Source organism: Pelobates fuscus, chromosome 2 (assembly GCF_036172605.1).
Source record: "Pelobates fuscus isolate aPelFus1 chromosome 2, aPelFus1.pri, whole genome shotgun sequence".
NCBI classification, from domain to species: Eukaryota; Metazoa; Chordata; class Amphibia; order Anura; family Pelobatidae; genus Pelobates; species Pelobates fuscus.
The window spans coordinates 356,216,478-356,239,897 of record NC_086318.1 but is presented as its reverse complement, the minus strand read 5'-3'; positions in this window follow the sequence as shown (position 1 = coordinate 356,239,897).

Sequence of the window (23,420 nt, the reverse complement as noted above, 5' to 3'; positions counted from 1 at the left end):
CTTTCCTCCTGCTCTTCTCTTCTAGCGGGCACCCACGTGACATTCACGGATGCATCGTCATCATCAACCGCTTCACTTGTATCTGACAACTCAGCAAAGGAAGCAGCAGCGAGTACAACATCATCATCATCACACCGTACGTGTGTAATGCTGCCTGACTGAGACATATCCCTGTTATCTACATCCTCTGGCAATAATGGTTGCGCATCACTCATTTCTTCCAACTGATGTGTAAATAACTCCTCTGACATACCAAGTGAAGTGGCTGTGGTGCTAGTGTTGGTGGTGGCGGCGGGCGGGCGAGTGGTAACTTGAGAGGTGCTCGAAGCTAAGCTGGAGGAGGATGGTGCGTCAAGGTTCCGAGCGGAAGCAGTAGAAGATTGGGTGTCCTGTGTTAGCCAGTCAACTATGTCCTCAGAACTTTTCGAGTTCAGGGTACGTGGCCTCTGAACACTGGGCATTATTCTAGGGCCAAAGAGAATCACTGCACCACGACCACGACGGCCCCTGCGGGGTGGCCTGCCTCTGCCTGTCATTTTTTTTTTCGATTAGTGGTACTATGCGTGCAAGCTACTGTGACAACAGATATGAGTGGCACTGTGCAGTGGCAGAAGTTGGCAGAGTAGACGCTGTAGGCCTGACACACACGCTTGCAGACAACTAACTGCTATTCCACCTATTACAGTCAAAATTGTATTTTTTTTTTAAATGTACACTACTGTTACACCAGATATGAGTTGCACTGGTGTGACACTGTGCCCTGGCAGACCCTGAAACGCACACGCGTGAAGGAAACTGACTGCTATTATATTACAGTCAAAAACTTTTGTTTTTTTTAAATGCAAGCTATTGTGACACCAGATATGCCACATGCCACTCGGGGGGGGGGGGGGGGGCAGGGAGGAGGACATTAGGTCCCCCCCCACCTTATTAGTATTTAGGGCCCCACCCCCCGCTCAGGGGTGTGGGTCAGGGGGGAGAACATTAGATCCCCCCCCCTTAATTAGTATTTAGGGCCCCCACCCACCGTTCAGGGGTGAGGGCCAGGGGGGAGGACATTAGGTCCCTCTCCTATTCTAATTTAGGGCCCACACCCACCGTTCAGGGGTGGGGGCCGGGGGAGAGTGACATTAGGTCCCCCCTTTATTATAATTTGGGGCTCCCACCCACCGCTCAGGGGTGGGGGCCAGGGGGAGGACAATAGGTCCCCCCCCCTTTATTCTGATTTAGGGTCCCCACCCGCCGCTCAGGGGTGGGGGCCAGGGGGGAGGACAATAGGCCCACCCCCATCATTTTACTTTAGGGCCCCCACCTGCCACTCAGGGGTGTGGGCCGGGGTGGGGGGGTCAATAGGTCCCTTTTTTTGTTTTTTAACGGTAAGCAGCCATAGGCTGCTCATTGTTTTATAGACATGCCCCTACTTGCAGTATAGCGAGTAGGGGCAAAATTTACTTAGTAATTTTTACTTAGTTGGTCCCTTTAATTCTCTGCCAGTTAGGAATTAAATCACTTTTGTTTCTGTTTATGCAGTCATAGCCACACCCAGGGCTGGTGCAAGGATTTTTAGCTACACAGACAAAGATGCATTTTGTCACCACCTAACCCCTCACCCCCCCTGCAAAAACAAAATAAATGCATCTTCACCTGTGTGTCTTGTTTTAATCCTCCTCCCCTTTGAATTTCTTACCCCTTTTGTGTTTTAGTGTATTGTATTCCCTTTCTAGTGTGTCTTACAACCCCCTTTGTATGTCTCTCACTTCCCTCCAGCCCCTTTGTGTGTCTCTTTTCTCAGCCCCTTTCTGAGTCCCATTCTTACCACAGCTGCTTTCTGTGTCTCTTTCTTACCCCCAGCTCCTTTCTTTGTCTTATTCTCCACCACAGTCCCTCTGGGTGGCTCTTTCTCCCCTCAGTCCATTTTGTGTGTACCTCCCCTCCAGATCCCTTTTTTGTGTCTTTCCTCCCAAGCCACAGGCACACAGGCATTGTTTTTCAGGCACACAGTAATAAAAGGCACACAATCAAACAAAGTCATACAGGTACACTGTCATACAAAAAGAGACATAATCTACAGAGACATACAGGCAGAGACAGACACACATACACAGACACAGACATACAGGCATACAGAGACATACATGCATACAGAGAAATGCAGGCATTCAGAGACATACATGCATACAGAGGCATAAAGTCATAAAGACACATGCATACTGAGACATACAGGCATACAGAAAAATGCATACAAAGACATACAGGCATACAGAGACATACATGCATACAGACACATACATACAGAGACATACAGGCATACTGAAACATACATACAGAAATATACATACAGAGACATGCATACATACAGAGACATACATGCAAACAGAGACATACATGCAAACAGAGACATACATGCATACAGAGACATGCCTGTATGCCACATAGCCTGTGGCAGACACCAGGGTAGGAGGCTAGGCTGGGCGGGCAATAGGAGGCTAGGCTCTGCGGGCTTTAAGATCTGGCACTGCTAGGCTGCGCTGAGGGTTGAGGCGCTTGCGATCAGCCACACTTAAAGAAGTAACCGGCTGGAGAGAAGCGCCGTGCTCTACCCTCTAGCTGTTTAGCCAGGCTACACCTCCCCTGTCTGTGACAAAACCTGCATGATATTTTTTTTCATTTTCAATCATTACAAACGTTATACATACAAACAGATGCATACACAGACACAGACAAATAGATACACAGACACAAATACAGACACACATATATACACAGATACACATACAGACAAATGCAGATGCACAGACACACATAAGACACAGATTTACAGATATACATGCAGATACGTTGTCACACATATAGATACACATGAATGAGAAAATAGTGCAGCGCACTCAGACTACAAAAATACAAAAAACAAAGAAGGCTACTAAAATGCCTAACTAAGTATAAATATGGGGATTTGGTTCCACCATATGGCCATATGTTGTTAAGCCCACCACTACTTTCAAAGTACCCCATTATCGGTGGGTCCTACACTACAATGTGGGAGACAAATAAATAGTAATAGTGTCATAAATATTTATGACACTATTACTATTTATTTGTCTCCCACATTGTAGTGTAGGACCCACCGATAATGGGGTACTTTGAAAGTAGTGGTGGGCTTAACAACATATGGCCATATGGTGGAACCAAATCCCCATATTTATACTTAGTTAGGCATTTTAGTAGCCTTCTTTGTTTTTTGTATTTCTGTAGTCTGAGTGCGCTGCACTATTTTCTCATTCATGAAATTTTGGTCACAGCGGCAGCACCTTTCATGCAAAATTCAGGTCTCGGGAGTGCCCCCTATCCTTTCTCTGTTTATACATATAGATACACAGACACAGATAAACATAGAGACATGCATGCAGACACAAAGATACACATAGGACACACAGATACACATACAGACACACAAATATACACATAGAGATCAAAAGATACACCATTTTACATACAGATACACAGACAGACAGATACACAGACACACAAACAGACACATGCAGATAAACAGACACATACAGGCACACATGTAGACATACAGAGACGCATGTAGGCACACAGATACACATACAGGTACAAAGATACACATACAGACACACAAGCAGACACATAGATACACATAGACACACAGATACACAGACACACATGCAGAAACACAAACACATATGCAGACACACAAATACACATACAGACACACATGCAGACATACAGGCATAAAGATACACATACAGACACACATATTCAAATACAGACACAAATATACACACACAGACACACAGATACACATACAGACACACACATTGACAAACAGACACACATGCAGACATACAGATACACACACACACACATATAGACACACAGATTCACATACAGACACACATGAAGACACAAAGATACACATAAAGACACACATAGATAGATACACAGATACACAATCAGACATTGTGTGTCATTTTTTAAGCCAAACCCCTGGTTCCTATCTTTTAGGTGCAGGAGGGTGGCTTTCCTGGGGTCCAATGGCTGGCCGATAATATTGAGCGTCAGAGGCTTTCACTCTGCTCCCCTCCTCTTCTCCTCTCTTTTGTAAGCTGGGAGGAAGTGACCAGCTATCACTTCCTCCATGCGCTGACATCATTACAGTTGCCTGGTTGCGCTATTGAAGGGCTGCATCACTGACCGGGCCTCTGAAGATACAATGCCATTGGGTGGCCCAGAGTGCATGGGCCTTCCGATGGTCCTCCTCAGCATTCAGGTCCGCTGCCAACAATAATATCTTTTAGGATTGACGATCTTTACGAAATTATTGCATGCAGAGGGCAAACAGGACAGCTGCTTTGGGCCCCACATGAGTAACCATTTGCCCCGCATTAAAGATGTCCCTGATTATGCTTTTTTTAGTTTGTGAGTTATGCAATGCAGTAAATAATGTTATTTGCTGTATTCTGAAACTAGATTCTCCATGAATATTTTATCTAGTTAATGATCTGTCTATACAGTTTTATGAATTTGTACAAGGCTTAAATAAAACCAAAATAAGATTATACAGTTGACAGCAGTTTACAATCTGTCTTATCCATCTATAATAAGCTACTAGATTTCTAATAATGCTATCTAAATAAAAGCCATTCTATAGAAAAATGGAAGTATAATATTAACATTTCACATCTGTGACAATAATTTATTCAAGCCCGAAAGGTCACCTTTTTCAAGTTGGAATGGATTTTTCCACTTACAACTATTTTCTCCATAAACACAAATGTTATCACTTATTCCAAAACATGGGATGAAATGATTAGGCCTAAAAAAACAAAACAAAACATCAGATGTAAGGAACAGGAAAACAGTGAAACATTCATAAAATGTAGAAAAAATTGCTAGTGATCTTAAATAAGCATAGATGCAAACACTGTTTTTTGCAAGAATGCCAGTGATTTTTATATTAATGCCTGCAATATGTTCCTATATCCAGGGCCGCCATCAGGGGGTGACAACCGTGACGGTTGTCACGGGCCCGGCGGTCCTGGGGGGCCCGGACTGCTTTGGCAGTCCAGGGCCCCACAATTACACTCTGCACATATATATAGCGATCATCGCTATATATATGTGCAGCCGCGGGCCCCCCGGCTCCCTGTATTTGCAGAGGGGGCCCAGCGGACTGCAGGAGCACTTTCCAGCATTTGCCTGTCTCTAACTCCCGCGAGATGTGCGGTCGGTAGAGCGTTGCCATGGGTTACCATGGCAACGCTCCGCGCGACGCGCAAACCACGTCTCGCGGGAGTTAGAGACAGGCAAATGCTGGAAAGTGCTCCTGCAGTCCGCTGGGCCCCCTCTGCAAATACAGGGAGCCGGGGGGCCCAGAATGCCACCGGACCACCAGGGATCAAAGAATCTTCCCCCCTCCCTGAACAAGGTAAGAAACAGGGAGGGGGGAATAACGTTCATTACATTCATACATACACTAGTAAACACACTAACACACACTGCATCCACTACACTAACACACACACACTGCATCCACTACACTAACACACACACTGCATCCACTACACTAACACACACACTGCATCCACTACACTAACACACACACTGCATCCACTGCACTAACACACACACTGTATTCACTACACTGACACACACTCTGCATCCACTACACTAACACACACACTGCATTCACTACACTAACACACACACTGCATTCACTACACTAACACACACACTGCATCTACTAAACACACTGTATTCACTACACTAACACACTGTATTCACTACACTGACACACACACTGTATTCACTACACTAACACACACGCTGTATTCACTACACTAACACACACGCTGTATTCACTACACTGACACACACACTTTATTCACTACACTGACACACACTTTATTCACTACACTAACACACATGCTTTATTCACTACACTAACACACACACTGCATCCACTACACTAACACACACATACTGTATTCATTACACTGACACACACATACTGTATTCACTACACTGACACACACATACTGTATTCACTACACTGACACACTCTGCATTCACTACACTGACACACTCTGCATTCACTACACTGACACACTCTGCATTCACTACACTGACACACACTCTGCATCCACTACACTAACACACACACTGCATCCACTACACTGACACACACACTCTGCATTCACTACACTGACACACACACTCTGCATTCACTACACTGACACACACACTGAATTTATTACACTGACACACACTCTGCATTCACTACACTGACACACACTCTGCATTCACTACACTGACACACACTCTGCATTCACTACACTGACACACACTCTGCATTCACTACACTGACACACACTCTGCATTAACTATACACACAGCATCCACTACACAAACATCCTGTATTCACAGTACACGCACTACATCCACCACACATTTAAACATTCTGCATTCACTATACAGAGACACTGCGTCTAAAACACACACTACATCCACTAAACACATTGCATCTAGTACACACAAAAACTACATCCACTACACAAACACACTACATCCACTACACACACTGCATCCGCTACACAAACACACACTCTGCATTCACTGCACAAACAGTATCTAATACACACAAACACTACATCCATTACACACATTCTAATTCACTTCCACTATACACACCACATTCAGTCCTGCATCATTGTCTGCGGACTAGGTAAGAGTCCTGTGGGCGGACTCGTGGACGGGCCTGGGGGGATGGGGCGGGCCGGGGGGGATGGGGCGGGGGGGCCCAGACCTTGTGCTTTGTCAGGGGCCCCAAAATTTCTGGTGGCGGCCCTGCCTATATCCTATAACTACCATCGATCTCTTCTTTCAATATACATGGGTACACACACATACACACACACACACACAAAAACACAACCACACTATATCTATACAATATATAGGTATGTACAAGATACAATTATTAATGGTGTATTGTGTGAAGAGCCTCTGAGAACTTACTTCTCCATCTCCTCAAAACCCAAGAAGCAGTGTGGTGGAATCTCGGTAGAAATAAATTTAGTAGGCCGAGATTACCACGTGGCAGGTGTACGTGCATATGCTGACGTATCGGTCGGTTGGTTGCACGTGGCAAGATACGATCAGTAGTGTACGGAGCATGTGCAAGAATACAGGATGTAGTATTCCCTTCCTCCATTGTGCTGGACAAGCCATGCGGTCAAGCAGGAAGTTAGTTCTTGTTCGTATTGATTGGTCAAGAGAATGTGCGGGTGGAGCTTAATATGGGAGGAGTTATGTGCCTATATAAGGAGCCTGCACTATTGTCCGGGGCTCAGAACCTGTTGTATTTTGGTGACATTAGTCCCTCTGAGTCCCGATCGGTGAACCGAATAAAGAATCTCTTCCTTCCTGAAGAAACCTGTGTCCATCTCTCTGTGCTTGGCTTCCGTCAGTTTCTCCGGTATCATTTGGTGCATTGGCCGGGAAGCTCATCGTTCAACGGTAGCTGAGAAGCAGAGGCGTGAGACGGTCTATCTTTGCCCACGTTCTCTACGGCTGCACCCCTGAACTTCTGCGTGGACCTCCCTTCGTCTCGGCGCCACTGGTCTGTTGTCCAGGAGATCATCGGCCTCTACGTAGTAAGTGCTGGGGTGTCCCCGTCGATGAGTGTGAACTCAGGTTCAGGAACGAGGAGGTAAGACGACCGCTGTTTTAGGGGTATACCGATTGTGCGGTAGGCCCATAAGGGGTTAATCTGTGTATGGAATCTGCCCCCTCTGTCGGAGGGAAGGAGCGAAGGCGCACAGCTCAATCGAACGCTCTTTAGTAAGACCGTTTGATTTGGTTTGGAGTCAGGCGGGGTTCTGTGTAAATAGCCCCAGCCGGACACCGGTGTCTTGTCTAGACTAGCGTTCTAGGGTGTACAATTTGTTCGCTAGGTCGGAGGGACCGGGAGACTAAGCGGCGTCTGTGAAAATTCGGTCCGCTAGCTCTCAACCTATCTTGGCTAAGTGGGAAGGCGTGTAAATTTGGAACCCACTAGACTATTGATAGAGTAGAAAGACTAAAAGGGTTCTGTTGTAAATTCCGCCCTCTAGTTCGCTATATGCAGGGCCGGATTAACATAGGGGCTGATGGAGCTGCAGCTCCAGGCCCAGGCCCATGGAATAGGCCCATTGAAAAAAAAACAAAAAAACATTTTTTTAATTTTTTTTTTTTTTTTTACACACACACTACTCTTAGGTTTGCCACCTGACTGGTATTTTACTGGCACAGCCGGTATTTGAGACTGCCTGGCCGTGCCGGTATTGCAGTAATACTGGCAATACAAATGCAGGTATTTTTCTCAGAATAAGTGGAGATTACTCTGCAATACCAGCACCGGCCAGTAGGGGTCACTGTGTGGAGAGAGGCAGGGATAGGAAGTTACAGCATATCCCCATAGACATATAATACCTAGACGCCGCATTGACCTTGGGGGGCCATGATATGTGGGCGCCATTTTGGGCCGGTCACCCGGTCTGGTATTATATGTCTATATATTAGGACTTCTGTCCCTAATTTTTTTAATTTACTTTGACTTAGTGACAAATCTCACTTTAGTAAATAGTAATGTGATTGAGTTCTCCTATTCTCTTTATGCTATCTCCATGCGGACTTCAAAGTGCAAAAGACAGAGCTCTCAATAATAAAGAGTTGTAGATATCTACATTTTATTTTGCATAGTTCCAAAATCCATATTAGTTAAAAATAGGTGAAAAGTAAATACATTACAAATCAGGCAAAGATCCAGTCCCAGTTTAAAACATGTATATTAAGATGATAGATTGTTGGTGTTAGTTCACTAAACTTATAATTTTAGCAAACCTAAATCCAAATGCAACGCATAGTTTCAATCTGGAAATTAAAATAATTTCAATGTATTGAGTAAATTTAGTCGATAACGTAAATAACCACAGAGGTCTTAAAGCAGCAAATGTCAGTTAATGTTATTTAATATCCCAGGATTAAACATCATGCTACTGGATCTATACACCCTCCAGGTGGATTTTAACACTAACCATGTTTACTTTGAGGACCTTGCTCTGCAGATCATAGACATATATATTCTATATATGTCTATGCTGCAGATCACACTGTGACCGATCCAAGATGGCGGCCCCGCGGCTCATCAGCGCCAATAGGAAGTAGCAGTCAATGCGGCGTCTAGTATTTTATGTCTATGCATATCCCTGCCTCTCTCTACTACTCACTGATCCGTGGGGACCAGCAACACAGCACAGAGTCCAGACAGCAGCTCTAGAGCTTATATAAGTGAGGGATGGGGGGGGGGGAAAGGCAGCAGGGACACATGGGGACACTGAGACACTAGGGGACACATGTGGACACTGAGACACTAGGGGACACTGAGACACTAGGGAACATATGGGGACACTGAGACACTAGGAGACACATGGGGACACAGACACTAGGACACATGGGGACACAGACACTGGGAGACCTGGGAACACTGAGACACTTGGGGACACTGAGACACTTGGGGACACTGAGACACTTGGGGACACTGAGACACATGGGGATGCTGAGACACATGGGGACGCTGTTTATCCCAGTGTCCCCCATCCAGTGTCGCTAGTGTCTCAGTGTCCCCAAGTCTCCCAGTGTCTGTGTCCCATGTCTCTGTGTGCCTAGTGTCACCATGTCTATGTCCACAACTGTCCCCATGTCTCCCAGTGTCCCCAAGTGTCTGTCTCCCAGCCAGAGTCCCCTAGTCTCCCAGTGTCCCATAGTCTCCCAGTGTCTGTGTTCCCATGTCTCTGTGTCCCTAGTGTCTTAGTGTCCCCAAATGTTTCAATGTCCCCATGTCTCCCAGGGTCTGTGTCCCTAGTGTCTGTGTCCCCATTTCTCCCAGTTTCCCTAAATGTCTGTGTCCCCATGTCTCCCAGTGTCCCCGGGTCTCTCAGTGTCCTCAGGTCTCAGTGTCCCCATGTCTCTCAGTGTCCTAGTGACATGGGGACACACTGAGACACTGGGAGAAATGGGGACACTGAGACACTGGGAGACTAGGGGACTGGGCGACATGGGGACACTGACACTGTGATACATAGGGACACTGAGACACTGGGTGACTTGCGAGACTGAGACACTGGGAGCAATCCATCTATACAGCAGAATCAAACTGTGAGTAGTTTGTTGGTGATTTTACAGAATTTTCTCTGATGTCACTCCTTGTGATTATACAAAGGATTAAGGCTGGTATTTTGTTCCAAGAAAGGTGGCAACCTTAACTACTCTTCACATACTCTTGCTTAAAGTAGCACTATAGGGTCAGGAACACAATCATGTATTTCTGACCCTATTATGTTAAAACCACCACCCTGCCCCCTTCTTGCCTCCCTAAGTATAGTACAATATAACTTGTATTCAAGTCTGCAGCTGCTGGCTCTGCCTCTGAACTGACTGTCTGCTGACATCATCAGAAGTGGTGGTCTGAGCAAATTACTATACTTCCCCATAGGATTGTCTGAGAGTGTCAACTAGGCAGAGCAGGGGCAGAGCCAGCACAAGTCATAGCCCTGGCCAATCAGCATCTCCACATAAAGATAAATTGAATCAATGCATCTCTATGAGGAAAGCTCAGTGTCTGCATGCCGAGGGTGGAGACATTGAATGGCAGTGCTGCACACTAGGCAGTACTTCCCCAGGAAGCACCTCTAGCAGCCATCTAAGGAGTGGCCAGTGGAGTTATTTTCTCTGAAAAGACAGTGTTTACTGCAAAAGGCCTGAATGGAATGATTCTACTAACCAGAACAAATACAATAAGCTGTAGTTGTTCTGGTGACTATAGTGTCCCTTTAAGTTTGGAAGCTTAAGAGGGATGTATGGGAACAAAACTTGTGTGGACTGGCTGACAATAAAATTAGTTTAGGTAATGCAGATGTTGGTCTCTTTAACACTGTGGCATGTCCCCATTCATCTACACTCACTACATACACCTTTTATCTGTCTCAGACTATATACCAGGAACTTCTGCCTGCTAGTAAGAAGGTAAGGAGACAAGTGGACCAGCGAGTGCTAGGGGACAGTCCTTAGAAAGCATTGAGTGAGCGCATCATTAGACGCATTTATGTCAAGCTCGGGGTGCTGCCTGCATAGTATGCCCTTAGTTGGACAGCCTGCATGATTGGCGGGCAGCCTGACATGCATTCATGCCAGGCTGTCCTTCAAATACTTTTGACAGACATGCCCCTTTTTTGGGCATGTTCTCCCCTTTTGGCAGGTCTGGTCACGTGTGTCGCACCAGTGGCCACCCTTTTACCTCGCCCATTGACTGCCTGCTTCACTGGACACTGCTGTTAAGGGTTATGGATTTAATTGAAAGATGAAAGATATAAATTAGAGAGAGATTAGCATAGAGTATGTGTTTTCTTATAGCTGCATCCTATGAGTTTCCCTCCAACACCATCTCCATCAGATACATGACGCTTGGGAGGTATGATTTTAATGTTTTTGGTCGATAAGATTCCGTAATTAGGCCCATCGTAATTGTCAGCACCAGGCCCAGTGTGCTCTTAATCCGGCCCTGGCTATATGTGGTGCTTGGGCAGTGTGGCTAACCAAAACGGATGTAGATAGTTTTAGGTAGTCCATCAAGGTACTGGCCAATAGATTAGTTGGGATTGTATATGTGATAAAGATTGTTTAGTAACGTGTATATCTTGTTAGATAGCGTGAGCTCTGCCGTCTAGCGAGAGTGTTAATAGTGTGTTGCTGTATTATAGTGCACGGTACCATAACCCTGTATATTTACTGATATTGTATATAAGTACTAATAATTGTCGTCTATTGCATGTCTAACACCATAACCACTAATAATTGTATTGTGACCTTAAATTGTACTTTGACCAATGCTAACCGTACTGTAACTGCTGTTTGTAAAAGACGATGTTACTGGGGTGTGTTATAGACGGGTAATTCATATATAGAGAATTATAGCGTGGGTGACGGTATAGTTTCGCCAAAGGGCATAATATCGATTACTTAGTGACTGGTGTAACAGCTGTGTGTGTACGGGAATTCCCTGAGTGTTTTTTATTGTATTACTGTGTACGTTTCACTTGGTAACTGTACCACGTGGTGCTGTTGCCGAAGGAACGGGTGTGACTGTTGCATAGAGTGTGTGTATAGCATTCGTTGTCAACGTCGCTCCATTGATAAGTATGGGCGCGTCGGAGTCGACGATTTTAGATCCCTTAGGATGTATGGTAAAGAATTTTAAAAAGGGATTCACAGTATGTGATTTTGGGGTTAAAATGTCTCCTGCACGTTTGATCACTTTGTGCACTAGGGAATGGCCTACTTTGGTTGCGGCATGGCCGCCACGTGGCAGTTTAGATCCAAATCTGGTACAGCGTGTACACGTGGCTGTATCAGGTAGGCCTGAACTTTACGGACAGTTTCCATACATTGATTGTTGGAGGCAGGCCGTAAACGACTTGCCAAGATGGGTCCGAATATGCCACGAGGAGCAATGTCGCCTCATGGTGGCCAGGACTTGTTTGTCCACTAGGACTACGGTTAAGCCCATTTTGGACACGCCCCCTGAGTCCGAGATCCCTATGCCGCCCCCATATTTCCCTGTAGAGGAAGGTGATACAAGTACAGGAAGTTCCACACCCCCTCCCCCGTTGTCCCCATCTACTTCCACTTCCTCCTCCAGCTCAGAATCCACCCCACGCCATAATAAACCTCCCCTTCCGACACCAGCCCCCTTTAAGTCCATCTATTCCGATTTGGCGCCATTTCAAGCTTCCGGTCAGGCTTCCTCTAGCCCGGCCCGGAATATTTTATTCACCGGCCTTCCCCATGATAAAGCTTCTCTATCCCCACGTCTTATTACCCCCCGACCGGAACCTCTAACCGACGCCCCTCCATGAAGCCCTATACTAACCCGACAACTGACTGGAACCCAAAAACCTAAACATTACCAGATGCCTCTTCATTTGAATCCTGGGTCAGCCTATCTTAATGCTTTAGGTCAAATGGTGTATGCTGACCCAGTCTTCGTATATGTCCCGTTCACGACTACCGATCTCTTGAATTGGAAGACCCACAATTCCTCGTATACTGAAAAGCCACAAGCCATGACCGACCTGTTCACCTCGATAGTCCAGACGCATAATCCAACTTGGGCTGGTTGCCAGCAATTATTAATGACATTGTTTAACAACGAGGAGAGGACTAGGATAAATCAAGCGGCTATTAAAGCACTGGAGGAAGAAGCCCGTACTTTAAACCAAGCAAATCCAGCAGCATGGGCCGCGACTCATTATCCTAATACCGATCCCGACTGGAATGTTAATGGCGCAGATATGGTTCAACTAAAAGCCTATAGAGACGCTATAATTGCTGGCATGAAAGCCGGAGGGAAGAAAGCCATAAATATGTCGAAGACGGTTGAGGTGATTCAGAAAAGTGATGAAGCGCCTAGTGTCTTTTATGACCGATTATTGGAGGCATACCGTTTGTATACACCCTTGTATACACCCGGAAGACACTGAGAATTCCCGAATGGTAAACTCTGCCTTTGTCAGCCAAGCTTACGGAGATATTAAGCGCAAGCTACAGAAGTTAGAAGGGTTCGCAGGAATGTCCATCACCCAACTAATGGAGGTAGCAAATAAGGTGTATATGAATAGGGAATCAGAAAGTAAGAAAGAGGAAGAGCGCAAGATGCGTAAAAAGGCGGATATGCTAGCGGTAGCGATCGCAGGCGTAGATAGACGGGGCCCAGATAGAGACGATAGTAGGTGGAATAGGGAACCCCTGAGTAGGAATCAGTGCGCGTATTGTAGAGAAGAAGGGCATTGGAGAAGTGAGTGTCCAAAAAGAGAGCAATACGAGAGAGACCCACCCAGGGCAGGTTATGGAAACTTTAGAGGCAGAGCGAGAGGTAGAGGAGGTCCCGGAGGGAGTAATAGTGGTAACAGAGGAAGTGTAAGAGAAGACAGATACTATCCAGCAGCGCAAAGGTCCCGCGATAGAGAAGATAGGGACTTTGTAGGATTGGCTGACACGGTCATGGAGAGCTATTGATAAGGCAATAGAGATACCCCAACCACTAAAAAACAAACAAAGACAGCAAACCTACTAAAAAGTGTGCCCTCTTACAACACCAAAAAACAATAATGTAACAAATGAAGAAGTAGGGATGCAAAACCAGAGATACACTTCTAAGGTGCAGATATAAAAATATATATACATACAACCTTTCAATAACGAAGTAGGCGATATCTATAAAAACAAATCGCACATAGTGTATTATATAATAAACATAGAGGACACGCAGGATGATAATGTGGAACTCACAAGATTGTAGTGATAATTAAGCCCATCATCCTCAGTCAGAAAGTATCTTCAGAATATATGAGACAAAAATCTTCTATTTTTCCTTGTAGGGTAAAAGAGACCAAATAATAGTGCAGGTGTAAATAAAATATAACAAAATTTATTATACAATGCACTTACAACAGGGTCCAAATAAAAACGCATAAAATCCACTCCGCAAGGTGGTAGTGACAGCATACAAAGTGAGTCCCCCAAACAGTGTAATCCGACGCGTTTCGTCTAGATGACTTCCTCAGGGATTCTGTTTCTCTGTTCTTAGATCGCCGTTTAAATATGCCGCCAGAATACCGGAATGTGTTTCATCTGTGTAGATTCTCCGTCGCGTGCGTTTCAGTTTGGAACGCACTACATCCGTCCGGCGTCACTTCCGGTTCCGGTTTAGCGATGTAACACTTCCGTGCGTTCCATGTTGGAACGCACAGGCGAAAAAAACGGAACATAAAAGAAAAGACCTATTTACATAGTTACAATAAGAATGTCCCATCATGAAAAGATATCCGGCTGTTATTAGTATAGAAAATATCTAACTAAAAAATAGATAGCTCAAAAATGAATGGAAAAAAATGAATAAATGAATAACATAAAATAAAATAAAAATGGAAATGTAATGTATCTAATAATCATGGGACACCTTTTGACATCCATATCGGATAAATATGTATCACAATACTGTTTTCCCAAAAAACATATGTATCTATTATAAATCCAATATGTATATATATATGGGCACTCCAATACAAGTATTTAGTTGCTATTGATGCTCCAGTTGGGAAAATAAAAAGAATAAATAAATATAAATATAAAATTGTTGCTCCAAAAAACATCTCTGAAACTTAAAAGACAAGAATTAGAACCAAAACCAACAATACATAATTATAAATAGAATAGTATCTTATATCTAAAAAGAGAGAAAGACAGAAAGAAAATAGAAAAAAAATTTTTTTAGATTAATCCTGTAAGATCTATATCCATATTGAGGCCTTGTTTAAGGGTGCCCAAATTATAGATCCACTGTGCTTCCTTTTTATTTAGTAATATCGATCTGTTACCTCCTCTCCAATTTTTTTCCGCTCTATCAATCCCAAAGGCCAAAAAATTTTCCCATGCAAAAGACGGACAAGTGTTGCAGTGTTTGGGAACACTATGTTCCGTTTTATTGGTACGGATATTATAAAAATGTTCCGCCAGTCTAGTATGTAGTTTGCGTGTTGTTCGTCCTATATATTGTGCACCACAACCGCATTGTAAAAGGTAAATGACAAACGTGGTGGAACATTGAATAAATTTTTTTATATCATACTTTTTGTTAGTATACGTACCAGTAAAATCATGTGTGGATCTTTTTTGGAATTTACAAGTGGAGCATTTTCCACAACTAAAAAAACCTTTTAGATCAAATAAACGGGTGTTGACTTTTTTTGTGCGCAATAAACTAGGTGCCAAATGGTTTTTTAGATTTTCTGCCTTTTTGTATATCACCATTGGTTTTTCTGGAATCACTTTTCCTAATATGTCGTCCTTCTTTAGTATGTGCCAATGTCTTTTTAGAATTGTTTCCATTTTTTTGGCCTGAGGATTAAATCTGGTGATAAAAGCATATTCAAATCTGTTGTTAGTTTTCTTTTTTTGAAAACCATCTCGGTTTCTCAATAAAGATTGTCTTTCCAAACTTTTTATTTGTTCCTCATCCTGATTCATTTTATTTAGGTCATAACCCTTTTCATAGTATCTTTTTTTAATTATCTGATTTTGTTCCTCAAATGTTGATATATCTGTACAATTGCGTCTTAGACGCATCATTTGGCCCCTAGGGACATTAGTAAGCCATGGACCGTAATGTGAGCTGGACTTGTTAATTGCTGTATTGCAGTCTGTGCTTTTGAAGAAGGTTTTGCTCTTTAATTGTTCTTCTTCAACATAAAGGGTGACGTCCAAAAAATCAATGGAAGTGGGGTGTATGGCTGATGTAAAGTGTAAATTGTAATCGTTATTATTGATATTATTAATGAAAGATATCAGTTCCTCTGTCTGACCTTCCCATATGATTAGAACATCATCTATGTAGCGTCGCCATAGGACAAGACCGCCCCCGGCCGCTTCATCCATCGTGATAGTCCTGGACTCCCAATGGGATACGTAAAGATTAGCAAAGCTCGGGGCGAATCTTGTCCCCATGGCGACGCCACATAGCTGCAGAAAGAAAGTGGAATCGAACCAGAAATAGTTCTTGGTTAGTACAAAATTAATACAGTCAATCAGAAAATCAATTTGGTGTATATTTAGTAACTGTTTGGAAACCAAGATCTCTTTTATGGCTCTTAACCCTTTACAATGAGGGATGCTTGTGTATAAGGAGGATACATCTACTGTAGCCATAATATAAGTGGATTTCCACTTGATTTTTTGGAGATCATATAAGATGTGTCTAGTGTCCTTAATGTATGATGGAACCATTAGCACATAAGGCTGAAGGAAAAAGTCGACATATTCGGATAGCCTGGAAGATAAAGAATCAATCCCGCTAATGATGGGGCGGCCTGGCGGGTTAGTTTGATCCTTATGAATTTTTGGAAGAAAGTAAAATATTGCCGTTTTGCATTCTCTATTAAACAAATAATCAAATTCTTCCTTTGTGATTATTTCTTTTTGCATCCCAGCTGATAGGAGGTTATTTAAATCTTGTAAAAATACTTGTGTTGGATCTTTGGGTAAGATTTTGTATGTGGTGGAATCTCCTAAGATCCTGTTAGCCTCTGTCATATAGAATAATCTGCTCATAATAACTATCCCCCCCCCCTTATCTGCTTCTTTGATAATCAAATCAAAATTATCAGTCAATTGTTTTATTGCTTCTTTCTCTTTCTTGGAAAGATTTGGGGTATATTTATTGTGTGAGATCTTTTCTAAATCATCCTGAACAAGTTCATTGAACAGCTCAAGATATTTGTTTTTTTCCATATGGGGATAGAAATTGGACTTGTTTTTTAACTTAGAATGTATTATCGGTATTGTAGATGATTCACCGCTTTCAGAAGGATCTTTTCTGATAGGTGGTGGTTCCTCTATTTTTTCTTTCTGTCTTTTTTCAAAAAATCTCTTTCTGGTCAATTTTTTTAAAAATATTTGATTATCCAGAAATAGAGAAAACGGTTGTGGATTGGTAGCTGGAGCATATTTCAAACCTTTTTGTAAAAGGGATAATTGATGTGGAGTGAGGTCAATATTGGAGATATTAAAAATACCTTCAACCTTTTTTTGGGGAATTATCTCCTGGATTGGAATGGAAGAGGGTAATCCTCTGTTTCTATGTAAGGTCTTTTTTTGTTTGGGGATCTCACATTGTGCAGTCGGTTGCGTGTGGGTAAGAAATGGGAGTTTCGGTCTTGCACCTTGTCTAAAAAAACTTCCTGGTTTTTAGCCTGTCCCTCTGACTGAGACCCAGTAGTTTTTTTAGGGGGAAGAGAACGGAGAGATCCCATTCTTGGAGTGTTAGATTCTTGATAAGATGTAGAATTTCTTTTAGATCTATTTACATAGGGTCTGTGTGTGTTGGTAACAGAACTATAGTCCCGTGGTCTTATAGGTCTAGATTGTTTATATGTATTGAACTTGGGCAAAATTCTATGGTTACCTGTTTTGAAATCTTCTTGGTCTCTTTTAAATTTTGAAGCTTTGTTGTTGGAAATTTTATCATCTATGTTTTTGATAGTTTCTTTTAATTTCTGATATTTTTGTTCTGTAGTGTTTATCTCATGGTTAGTTATGATCTCGGTTTCTAGGGAATTAATTTCTGTTTCTAAGAGGTTCAGAGACCTTTTTTGGAATTCTATAAGGCTTTTCATATATTTTCTGGAACATTCATCACTGGCTGTGTTCCATTCATCCATGAGTTGTGTGTCATCTGTGCCAAAAGCTGGCATTTTAGTGACCCTTAACCCACGTGGGATGATGTTATGGGAGAGATATTGTTCTAGAGAGGTGATTTCCCACCATTTTTTTGTTTCTTTAACCAAAAGCCGTTCTAATTGAATAAATTTGTTATTAAGATTGTCATCATTACTGGTAGTATTATTATGAAATAGAATATTAATTCTGGTGTTCCTTTCTTTCCTAAGTTCCTGATAGAACATATTGGAAGCCATAATATGAAATGTAAATTAGTGGAGGGACAGAGGGCCTGAAACACAGATAAGGCAATAGAGATACCCCAACCACTAAAAAACAAACAAAGACAGCAAACCTACTAAAAAGTGTGCCCTCTTACAACACCAAAAAACAATAATGTAACAAATGAAGAAGTAGGGATGCAAAACCAGAGATACACTTCTAAGGTGCAGATATAAAAATATATATACATACAACCTTTCAATAACGAAGTAGGCGATATCTATAAAAACAAATCGCACATAGTGTATTATATAATAAACATAGAGGACACGCAGGATGATAATGTGGAACTCACAAGATTGTAGTGATAATTAAGCCCATCATCCTCAGTCAGAAAGTATCTTCAGAATATATGAGACAAAAATCTTCTATTTTTCCTTGTAGGGTAAAAGAGACCAAATAATAGTGCAGGTGTAAATAAAATATAACAAAATTTATTATACAATGCACTTACAACAGGGTCCAAATAAAAACGCATAAAATCCACTCCGCAAGGTGGTAGTGACAGCATACAAAGTGAGTCCCCCAAACAGTGTAATCCGACGCGTTTCGTCTAGATGACTTCCTCAGGGATTCTGTTTCTCTGTTCTTAGATCGCCGTTTAAATATGCCGCCAGAATACCGGAATGTGTTTCATCTGTGTAGATTCTCCGTCGCGTGCGTTTCAGTTTGGAACGCACTACATCCGTCCGGCGTCACTTCCGGTTCCGGTTTAGCGATGTAACACTTCCGTGCGTTCCATGTTGGAACGCACAGGCGAAAAAAACGGAACATAAAAGAAAAGACCTATTTACATAGTTACAATAAGAATGTCCCATCATGAAAAGATATCCGGCTGTTATTAGTATAGAAAATATCTAACTAAAAAATAGATAGCTCAAAAATGAATGGAAAAAAATGAATAAATGAATAACATAAAATAAAATAAAAATGGAAATGTAATGTATCTAATAATCATGGGACACCTTTTGACATCCATATCGGATAAATATGTATCACAATACTGTTTTCCCAAAAAACATATGTATCTATTATAAATCCAATATGTATATATATATGGGCACTCCAATACAAGTATTTAGTTGCTATTGATGCTCCAGTTGGGAAAATAAAAAGAATAAATAAATATAAATATAAAATTGTTGCTCCAAAAAACATCTCTGAAACTTAAAAGACAAGAATTAGAACCAAAACCAACAATACATAATTATAAATAGAATAGTATCTTATATCTAAAAAGAGAGAAAGACAGAAAGAAAATAGAAAAAAAATTTTTTAGATTAATCCTGTAAGATCTATATCCATATTGAGGCCTTGTTTAAGGGTGCCCAAATTATAGATCCAGTTTATTGCGCACAAAAAAAGTCAACACCCGTTTATTTGATCTAAAAGGTTTTTTTAGTTGTGGAAAATGCTCCACTTGTAAATTCCAAAAAAGATCCACACATGATTTTACTGGTACGTATACTAACAAAAAGTATGATATAAAAAAATTTATTCAATGTTCCACCACGTTTGTCATTTACCTTTTACAATGCGGTTGTGGTGCACAATATATAGGACGAACAACACGCAAACTACATACTAGACTGGCGGAACATTTTTATAATATCCGTACCAATAAAACGGAACATAGTGTTCCCAAACACTGCAACACTTGTCCGTCTTTTGCATGGGAAAATTTTTTGGCCTTTGGGATTGATAGAGCGGAAAAAAATTGGAGAGGAGGTAACAGATCGATATTACTAAATAAAAAGGAAGCACAGTGGATCTATAATTTGGGCACCCTTAAACAAGGCCTCAATATGGATATAGATCTTACAGGATTAATCTAAAAAATTTTTTTTCTATTTTCTTTCTGTCTTTCTCTCTTTTTAGATATAAGATACTATTCTATTTATAATTATGTATTGTTGGTTTTGGTTCTAATTCTTGTCTTTTAAGTTTCAGAGATGTTTTTTGGAGCAACAATTTTATATTTATATTTATTTATTCTTTTTATTTTCCCAACTGGAGCATCAATAGCAACTAAATACTTGTATTGGAGTGCCCATATATATATACATATTGGATTTATAATAGATACATATGTTTTTTGGGAAAACAGTATTGTGATACATATTTATCCGATATGGATGTCAAAAGGTGTCCCATGATTATTAGATACATTACATTTCCATTTTTATTTTATTTTATGTTATTCATTTATTCATTTTTTTCCATTCATTTTTGAGCTATCTATTTTTTAGTTAGATATTTTCTATACTAATAACAGCCGGATATCTTTTCATGATGGGACATTCTTATTGTAACTATGTAAATAGGTCTTTTCTTTTATGTTCCGTTTTTTTCGCCTGTGCGTTCCAACATGGAACGCACGGAAGTGTTACATCGCTAAACCGGAACCGGAAGTGACGCCGGACGGATGTAGTGCGTTCCAAACTGAAACGCACGCGACGGAGAATCTACACAGATGAAACACATTCCGGTATTCTGGCGGCATATTTAAACGGCGATCTAAGAACAGAGAAACAGAATCCCTGAGGAAGTCATCTAGACGAAACGCGTCGGATTACACTGTTTGGGGGACTCACTTTGTATGCTGTCACTACCACCTTGCGGAGTGGATTTTATGCGTTTTTATTTGGACCCTGTTGTAAGTGCATTGTATAATAAATTTTGTTATATTTTATTTACACCTGCACTATTATTTGGTCTCTTTTACCCTACAAGGAAAAATAGAAGATTTTTGTCTCATATATTCTGAAGATACTTTCTGACTGAGGATGATGGGCTTAATTATCACTACAATCTTGTGAGTTCCACATTATCATCCTGCGTGTCCTCTATGTTTATTATATAATACACTATGTGCGATTTGTTTTTATAGATATCGCCTACTTCGTTATTGAAAGGTTGTATGTATATATATTTTTATATCTGCACCTTAGAAGTGTATCTCTGGTTTTGCATCCCTACTTCTTCATTTGTTACATGGAGAGCTATTGATACCGACCGGGCTCCATCCCCCTTGGTCGAGCGGAGCCTATGGTCGATGTATCAATAGGGGGAAAAAGGAGTGCATTCATGATCGACACTGGTGCTGAACATTCGGTGGTGACTGACCTAGTTGCTCCTCCATCTGGAAGAACTATTACCGTAATAGGAGCAACTGGAAGGAGTGCTGCAAAACCGGTTCTTAAAAGTCGACTCTGTACATTGGGAGGCCACGTAGTAAAACATCAATTCCTTTACATGCCTGAATGTCCAGTCCAATTGCTGGGACGTGATATGCTATCCAAATTACAAGCGCAGATTACGTTCCTACCAAACGGAACAACATCCTTAAAGTTTAATGGACCTTCAGGTATTATGACATTATCCGTACCAAAGGAAGAAGAGTGGCGACTTTATACAGCGTTGACTAGCCAAAACCCTAAGAGTGATGAATCCTTATTCAACATACCAAGAGTTTGGGCAGAGAACAACCCACCAGGACTGGCCCGCAATATTCCACCCATTCGAATCGAACTAAAGCTTGGGGTTTATCCAGTGAGCCTACGGCAATATCACATCCCGCAGAAGGCTAAGAAAAATATTCAATCTTATCTGGATAAGTTCATACGGTATGGTATCCTAAAATTCTGTACTTCCCCCTGGAACACCCCATTGCTGCCTGTTCAAAAGCCCGGTACAGATGAGTATTGTCCTGTGCAGGACTTGAGAGCAGTCAATGATGCGGTTGTTAGTATACACCCAGTTGTGCCCAATCCTTATAACCTGCTTGCTTTAATTCCGGGCGGGGCTACCTATTTTACAGTCTTAGACCTCAAAGATGCCTTCTTTTGCCTTCGAATTGCCGCAGAAAGCCAATGTATCTTCGCTTTCCAATGGGAAAATGCTGTAACGGGCTCGAAACGCCAGATGACTTGGACAAGACTGCCCCAAGGGTTTAAAAACTCACCAATCCTATTTGGTTCAGCTCTGAGTCAAGATCTACTGGATTTCAAGTCCATCCCAGGAGAGTGTGTACTATTACAATATGTAGACGACTTGTTGATAGCAGCAGTTACAAGAGAAATATGTCAGCAAGCAACACATGATCTACTACACATTCTCTGGAAGGCAGGATACAAGGTGTCTAGGAAGAAGGCTCAGTTGTGTCTGTCAACTGTCAAATATCTGGGATTCCATATCTCTGAAGGTCAAAGAATAATGGGGCCAGAGAGAAAAGAAGCTGTGTGCCAAATACCAACACCCAAGAATAGAAGACAAGTGCGAGAATTCTTGGGGGCAGCAGGCTTCTGTAGAATATGGATTCCCAGTTATGCGATATTGGCGAAACCTCTGTATACAGCTATCAAGGGTACAGAACACGACCCCTTCCTATGGACTCAAGAACAGCAAACGGCATTTGAAGATGTGAAGAGGGCTTTGATGAGTGCCCCAGCATTAGGTCTACCTGATCACACACGACCATTCTACCTGTATGTACACGAGCAAAGAAGAATGGCTGTGGGAGTATTGACACAGTACTTAGGATCATGGCAAAGACCTGTTGCCTACATGTCTAAGCAACTGGACACAGTGGCCAGCGGTCTTCCACCTTGTCTAAGAGCCGTAGCTGCAGCCGCCCTGCTGGTAGCGGAAGCCAATAAACTCACTCTGGGTCAAGAACTTTATGTACGAGTTCCACATGCAGTACAGACGTTGTTGGATTACAAAGGAAATCATTGGTTTAGTAAAAGCCGTATGACCAAGTATCAAGCAATGTTGTGTGAAAACCCAAGAGTGCATTTAGAGACTGT